This window comes from Microtus oregoni, unplaced genomic scaffold (assembly GCF_018167655.1).
Source record: "Microtus oregoni isolate MIOR12 unplaced genomic scaffold, Mior012 000074F_ref0000038, whole genome shotgun sequence".
Classification (NCBI taxonomy): domain Eukaryota; kingdom Metazoa; phylum Chordata; class Mammalia; order Rodentia; family Cricetidae; genus Microtus; species Microtus oregoni.
In genome coordinates, this window is record NW_024544004.1 from 2,448,564 (window position 1) to 2,457,357 (window position 8,794).

Genomic DNA, 8,794 nt, shown 5'->3' on the forward strand with positions numbered 1-8,794 from the left:
GGGGGCCGGGGTTAGAGGTCACTGGGAGTGGGCATGGCTTGTACCTTAAAGGGACCAGAGACCAAAAGAATAATAGATACAAGTTTTCAAACTGTAAATTCACTTGAAAATGCAAATTAAGCCAGATATAGTGGTGCATGCTTGCCTGTAAGCCCAGGTGTTGGGAGGCAGGAATAGGAGGACCAAGACTTCAGTGCCACTTGGTAGTACAGAGAGCTAGAGGCCCACCTGTCCACCTGTACTGCATGAGAACTTGTCAAACACACACACACACTCGCACACACACAAACTTGTAAGTGTATTATTGGCAATAAACACTGTTAATTTTTCTTTTTAAATTAATTATTGAGCTGGGCATAGTGGTACACGCTTTTAATCCCATCACTTAGGAGGCAGAGGTAGGAGGATCTCAATGAATTTGAAATCAGCCTGGTCTACATAGAAAGTTCCAGGACAGCGAGGGCTACATAGAGAGATCCTGTCTCTAAATATTGAATTAAGTTATTATTGTATGTGTGCATGTGTATGATGTGTTTTGGCAAGTGTGTGTTACAATGCATGTGTGCAGGCCAAAGTAAAACTTTGTAGAGTTAGTCTTCTCTTTCCTTCTCTATGTGGGTTCTGGGAATTGAACTCAGGTCATCCTGTTAACTTTTCCTGACATGAGATGCTCTTTTCTATCACTGTTGAATTGATTATGATTGTTCTATGCATTAATTCAATAATGAACCCAATGCATTGACAATCTTCATTTTGTTTACTTTTAGTTATTGCATGCATATGGATGTTCTGTCTGCATGTATATCTGTGCATCACAGGCATGGCTGGTGGCCCTGTGGGCCAGAAGACGATGCCAGATACCCTAGGATTGGAGTCCCAGGCAACTGTGAGCCACCGTCTGCTTACTGGGACTCAAACTCGGGTCCTCTCAAAGAGCAGCCAGTGTTCTTAACTGCAGAACCATATCTCCAGTCCCACATTTTTTTTTGAGCAGAGTTTCTCTGTGTAGCTAGCCCTCACTGTCCTGGAACTCACTTCCTAGACCAGGCTAGCCTTAAACAGATTTGCCTGCCTCTGCCTCCTGAGTGCTGGGCTTTAGAGGCCTGTGCCACCATGCCCGACCACATTGACAGACTCTTCATGCAAAGTGGGAACAATACAACTGGAGATGATATTGTTTCTGATTTTTGCGAATCCACTCGGCTTAGCAGAAGACTCTCAGATCTCTTTTGTATTCAATGTGTTTCAATATGGTGTTTTGGTTACATAATCTATGCTTTGAGGGACACAGCAAAGGAAGTTTTTGTTTCATTTTTCTCTATCTTTTAGACGGGGGTGGTGAATTTTGTCCTGGTCTTGAGGCTCCTGAGCTCAAGTGACCTTCTGCATTATTCTCCTGGGTATCTGACTATGATTCATGCCATGGCACCTGGTGAAAACGCAGAAGATTGTGTTTCTCTTCCATATTACAACAAATATTGATAGATGATGTCTCTATATCCCAGGCAGACCTTGAACTTGGAATCCTGCCTTTGCTTCCCATCTTATTGGAATTACAGGCCTATATACCACCCAGTCCAGAGAAGTAATAATTTTTTTTTTAAATTCTCAGACAGGGTCTCACTAGGTAGCCCTAACTGTCCTGGAACTCACTATATAACTAGCCTGGCCTTGAACTCACACCTGCATCTGTCTCTATAGTTCCAACATCTAAGGTTTGCACCACCATGCTCAAAGTAATAATTTGTTAAGTTACATATCCTCTGGACTCTAGTACATAATTAGAAAGTTTTCATAATTTTATACTAGAATCCATTGATCTGGGTTTGGGTTATAGCTCAGTGGAAGAGCACTAGCTTAGCACATACAGGTCCTTTAATTCTATCTTCAGTGTCTGAAAAAAGTTTATTATTCTGTCTTGAACTTTGGATGTAATTCTAACATCATGAATATGGAAAATTTGGAAAACATTGGTAGAAAGAGCTATGAAAATCTTCCATTTAAAGTTTGTGTGTGTGTGTGTCTGGGTGTATGTCACATGTGTGAAGGTGCTATTGGAGGCCAGAAGAAGGTATCAGATCCCTTGGATCTAGGCAGTTGTGAGCTTCTGGGAACTGAACTCGGGTGCTCTGGAAGAGCAGCAGTGCTATTATTCATTCAGCTTTCTTTCTAGCCTCTCATCCTACAATTTTAAATGTTGTATTTATTAATCATCAATATTGCAACCTCTTTATTAAAACTAATTTTTCTTGAAAAGCTCATTGTTTCATAGGCAGCAAATACTCTTTTCTTTGATGTAATAGATTTATTTCATGCACTTTTATAACACTGCTGAACAGGAATTCAAGGGTTTTTTTTTTCTAGGAATCAAATATCACATTATGCTGGGCGGCGGTAGCACATGCCTTTAATCCCAGCACTCGGGAGGCAGAGGCAGGCGGATCTCTGTGAGTTCAAGGCCAGCCTGGTCTACAGAGCAAGTTCCAGGACAGACTCCAAAACTACATGGAGAAACCCTGTCTCAAAAAAGGATATATATATATATATATATATATATATATATATTCTCAAAAAAACTATATATATATATAATATTTGGAATAAATTGACTTTTAAGAGATATTATTATTATTATTAATTATTATTTTTGTTTTTTTGAGACAGGGTTTCTCTGTAGTTTTGGAGCCTGTCCTGGAACTAGCTCTAATAGATCAGGTTGGCCTTGAACTCACAGAGATCCACCTGCCTCTGTCTCCCAAGTGCTGGGTTTAAGGGCTTAAAGGGATGTGCCAATGCCGCCCTTCTGTGTATGGATGTTTTGCCTCCAGGTCTGTGCACCACATGCACGTAGTGCCTACAGCGGCCAGAAGAGGGCACTTGATCTCCGAGAACTGGAGTTACAGGTGGTTGTTATCCACTGTGTGGGTGCTGGAAATTGAACCCAGGTCCTCTGGAAGAGCAACCAGTGCTCTTAACTGCTGAGCCATTTCTCTAGCCCATGGAATGATTTCTTCTTCTTTTCTAAAAAAGTATGATTATTACAATTATTATTGTTGTTATTATTGTCTTAACAGGTTCTCACACCGTGTAGCCAATGTCGGCTTCCTTTTGAGGTAATCCTCCTGCCTCCTCAAGTGCTACGACTCTAAGTAAGCCACTGTTGTACAGCTCTTTCCTCAGAATTGAAACAGTTCCTCCTGCAATGAAGACAGAGACACGTAGGATTCAGAAAGCTAAGAAAATTTACCAGGCTCATCCAGGGAACCCAGCTCAGGCAGTAAAGTGCTTGGGGTGCAAGCTCTAGGATTCAAATTAGATCCCTGGTATCCATATAAAAATCTGCATGGGGAGGGTAGAGAGCTGGCTCAGCGGTTAAGAGCAGCAGTGCTCGGGCTGGAGAGATGGCTCAGAGGTTAAGAGCATTGGCTGCTCTTCCAGAGGTACCGAGTTCAATTCCCTGCAACCACATGGTAGCTCACAGCTGTCAGTAATGAGATCATATCCCCTCTTCTGACCTACAGGCATACATACAGGCAGAATACTCTATACATAATAAATAGAACACTGACTGCTCTTCTAGAGGACCAGGGTTTAGTTCCCAGCACCCACACGGCAGTTCCAGGTGACCCAACACCTATGGGAAAACACCAATGCACATAAAATAAAAATAAATAAAAAACCCCTGTATGTGGTAGAGTACATTCACAATACCGGTGCTGCTGCGTAGGCAGGCACAGAAGGCACCCTGGGCTAGCCAGGCTGGCCTAGTGAGTGAGCCGGGGGAGTCCAGTGAAGACATGCACACATGCACACCTGTACACACACATGCAACAACCCACAGAGTTGAGAATGTACACACACAGTAAATAGAAAGTTAGGAGATTCACATGCCCCCTCTGTCAGGCTCTGTGAGCACTGGCTAGGGAAGACTCTTCCATGCAGTTGCCTGAGAGCTGAGAACAGCAAGTGCTCCAGAAATACAGCACTGATGAGTCATCGCCTATGCTGGGGCAGGGGTTGGGGGACTTCGCTTGTGATGAAACTGCTTTGTTACCCCTATAAACTAGATAGATTTGGGTGGGATCTTATCTTTGATCTGGCATCAGTGCAAACATCGTTTGTTCATGTCTCCCCAGGCACAAGAATCACCATGTTTTTTTTTTCCTTTTTTGAGACAGGGTTTCTCCGTAGCTTTTTGGTGCCTGTCCTGGAACTAGCTCTGTAGACCAGGCTGGCCTCGAACTCAGAGATCCGCCTGCCTCTGCTTCCTGAGTGCTGGGATTAAAGGTGTGCGCCGCCACCGCCCGGCCATGTTTTAAAAGAATCTTAAGTAGCTCCTGTGCCTGTATGCTAACATGCTGAAATCTTCCTGGTCCTGTTAAGGGGTCATACAATAGATGCAATTTTCTGAGACAGGATCTTGATATGCAGCTGTGATGTAGGATCAAGATATGTAGATGTAATTAATACGGGATTTTGATATGTAGCTTGTCAGTTTGACTAGATTTGTTATCACCTAAGAGACTTTTGAGGATGGCTGCGGTACAGTTTCCAGTCTAAGTTTGGTCTAACTGAATGTGGGAGGTGCTATCCCATAAACTACAGTCTCAGACTGAATTCAAGGAGAGGAAAGTGCTTTCTTTCTGTCACACTGATGAGAGAGCAGCTAATACAGTTAACTGTTAGCCCAGGTTGGCCATACTGCACTTGTTTCAGCCTCTCAAGAGTAAGGATTATAGGTATGAGCCACGAAGACTCTCTATTTTCCCTTTTTTAAAAAAGATTTATTATACTGTATTCTGCACCAGATCTCATTACAGATGGTTGTGAGCCACACCATGTGGTTGCTGGGAATTGAACTCTGGACCTTTGGAAGAACAGGCAGTGCTCCTAACCATCTCTCCAGCCCCCCTTTTGTTTTTTGAAAGCTTAGATTGGCCTTGACCTCACTATGTAGCTAACCAAGGCCAGTCTTCAACTCCTGATTCTCCTGTGTCCACTCCCAAGTACTGGGATTATAGGTAGGTGGAACCATGCTATTTTTTGCAGTGCTATGGATTTTACCTGGGCTTTCATGTAAGCTAGAGAAGTATTCTACCAACTGAGATATATACCCCACAACCTCCTTTCCCCAGTCTTGCTACATAGTCCTGACTGGCCAAATTCTGCCCCTTCTGTGTCAGCCTCCTAAGTGCTAGAATATACATACATAGGAGTGCATTACCATGCCCAGCCAGGGCCACTCCCCTTTTCATGTGTAGACAGTATTATATGGTGGCTATATCATAAAGAGGCCCGAAATCAAAGCTAGTAATCACTCTGGATCCCTCTTCCACTTTATTCGTTGAGGCAGTCTCTCAAACCCAGAGCTCTTGATATGGCTAGTTATCTATGAAGTTATCTTATGAAGGTGGAATTACAGGTGGACCACCACACCAATTTTTGTAGGCTGCGGTGATCTAAACTCGTTTACACACCTGCACAGCTAATGCTTTAACTGACTTCCCTGCCTCAGGATTGTCTTTTTTTCCTTCTAAAGATTTGTCTTAGTATTTTGCCTGCAAGCCTCCATGTCCACCCTGAGGTCAGAGGAGGACATTCAGTAGGGTGGTGGTGGGGCATGCCATTAATCCCAGCACTCAGAAGGCAAAGATGAGTGAATCTCTGAGTTTGAAGTCAGCCTGGGATACAAAGTTCAAGAGCCCCAATCAGACGTGGCTCCTGTAGATCATGGTAGCTCTGTGCCCCTGCACCATTCAAATCTTTATCAGGCATTCTAAAGTATCCTTTGTAGTAACCTTTAAAATAAACATGCAAAATATCCCAGAATCATCTGAAAGCCAAAAAGGAGTTTAAGAACCTTGAATTATATGGCCTACTGTTTAGAAACATAGTTAAAAACTTGGGGTGTATACCCTGCATTTATGCAAGATGGGACAAATTCAGCCTGTGGGATGTGACAATCTCCAGGCAGCGTCAGAGGTCAGCTCGCACACACTGTAGATCTGCTTGGTGCGCGAGGAGGCAAGTTCAGATATCTGGTCAGTGTCTGCCAACTCACAGTAAAGGAAAAATTGAGTTTACATTCAAATTTGTAAACTTTCTGGCATGGGTCTCTTGCTGGGGATGGTGAGTGGTGTGTGCCTGCGATCCCACCGCATGGGAGGCTGAGGCAGTATTGGGAATTTAAGATCCACATGAGCTACACAGTGTGATCCTCTTACCTGACTCACTCTCCACAAGACCAGAGTAGAAGCCAACATGTTGGCCAGAAACTCAGGTTCACATATATGTATTTGCATAGCACAGAAGGTGCACTGAATACCACTTTTGTAATTTGAGTTCATTTTGAACAAATGACTTACCATTAGGAAATGTCTTCTTCACTACAGGTTTGCACTAAGAAGCATGACATCAAGCATCCATTCAGTTCAAATAATCAAAATCAGATTTATAAAAACAGAACTGGATAAAATGTACAAGTGCACTTTTTTTCTAATAAATCACACTTAAGTTTTAAAAAAAACCCAACAAAACTAAGAATCACCTTTAACATCTAAGTAGTTAAATATGTTAGTAGGAAAAGAACCAATTCTTTACATTCTTGGGTTGTTTTGTGGTTTATTTCCTAATTGCTGTAGTTTGCATCTGACATCTTTACATTGTTCCACATGATGGGAATCTCTAGCAAAAGGACTCATTAAAGCATAAAAATGGCGTTACCACAGCCAGCATTATTATTAACTACAAACTTTCTCTGAATATAGAGCGGCTGGAATTCCATAAAATAGCTGCAAGCAACTTGGGAGACTCCCACCTGTTGAATTAAATAACAATAGTGTGGTAGTAACTGTAGTGTCTGCACAATACAAATATATATTCTACACACTCCTTCTATCATAGTAATTAACAACTGCAAGCAAGACACAGTGAACACAGGAGACATGTATCTTCTGTCTTATGTGGTCCTGGGTTTCCATGTGCAAAGCAGACACCAATAGTGTCACACATACAAACATGTTATTAACCCTCCAATAATTCTACAGAAGGTGTTATATTCCGCCCTATATCCCAGATCAGGCTTATGAAGCTGAGACAAGCTGGAAAGGTAGTGGTGGATACTTAATAGAGCACTGACTGGGGTATAGGGTACAGGACAACTAGCCCCAGGGCCCACGTTCTTCCTTCTCTATTTCTAACACACTGTCTCTCAAGAAACTGGTAGAGCTGTTCAGTACAACCTCTCAACTGCTCATTCTAGTGTTTACTTACACTTGTAATACAACTTAATTCAGATTTTATTCTTTTCTGAACAAGGATGGAAAATGATGGTTTAAGGAAAACCGCGCACATAAAGAGGTACTGTGCAAAAGTCTGTGGGGGTTCTATCACTATATAAATGAAACTTTTATCCTTACTAAGCAGGATAAATATCATACACTGATACAAATCTTTTTAATCTTTATGAAAGGCAGGGTAACATACAGAACTGTCTTCATTCTGATCTTTACCTGTAAGCCACAGTTTATAGTGGACATCATTAAATCTGTACAGAATACAAATTGAGTAGAAATCTATTTAAAACATGCTTTAACATATTTGATTACTCAGTTACTCTGCAGCCAACACTACTTCTACTTATTGAAGATGTTGTTCAACAGTTATATAAAGTTTACTAAGACAATTGAGATTAAGTAACATTACAAGTCACGAAATTTTTAAGTGACAACTTATAGCTATGATTCCATACATGGGATGAGTAAACCAATGGCTATTTTCCAAATAAAATATAAAATTCAGGTCATGAATACTTTGTAGTCTCCTAAAAGTTCCCTTAAAAGTTAAGATGGTAAGAAAGATTCAACAGACAAGGCAAACAACTAAATCTCAGCAAGTCTTTTTACAGGGATGCTTGGTGTGGTTACTCAGGCACTGTAGCAACACACCATGTTCATGCTCTATCTGGAAAAAAAAATTACAGGAAAACGACAACCCCATTAACTGAGTTCTGGGTTCATTCATGGGGTGATCAGGATCAGAACAAAAGCCTGGTGTGAGATTATCAAATTAATTAACCTGTTACTTCATCTTAGCAGGAAGACATACTATTTAGTTGGGTGTGCTTGTACACACCTGTCACCCCACCATTTGGGAGGTAAAGGTAGAGGGATCAGAAGTTCGAGGTCAGCATCAGCTGTTGGTATTTCAAGGCTAGCGTGGGCTATATGAGATCCTGTCTCAAAGAACCAAAAACAGTTGGGTGGTGTCAGCGCATGCCTTTCATCCCAGCACTCAGGAGGCAGAGGTAGGTGATCTCTGTGAGTTTGAGGCCAGCCTGGTTTACAGAGTTAGTTCCAGGACAGGCTCCAAAGCTACAGAGAAACCCTGTTTTGAAAAACTAAAACCAAAAAACCAAAAAAAACCACCACCACCACCACCAACAACAACAACAACAAAAAACCCTCCCCTACACAAAACAAAATAGCATTATTCTTAGATTTTAAACATTTTATTTTTCTTTATGGGCACTGCTTATAATAGAGTTATACTATAGAAGTCAAAGCAAAAATAAAATACAAAATTTCCTTGAAGACCATTTCCTTTTCCTTATTTGAAATAAAGTTGAATTAGTTAAACGTATTAATTTCCATACCAAATACACATCAAAGAACTCTTCCAGGTAGCATTTGCATATTAGTGACAACTGTATTCAACTACTTTAAACCAGTATGACTCCAGATCATCCGGGACACAAGAACACTCATTAGTTAATGTTGCTACTATTTAGGCAAGA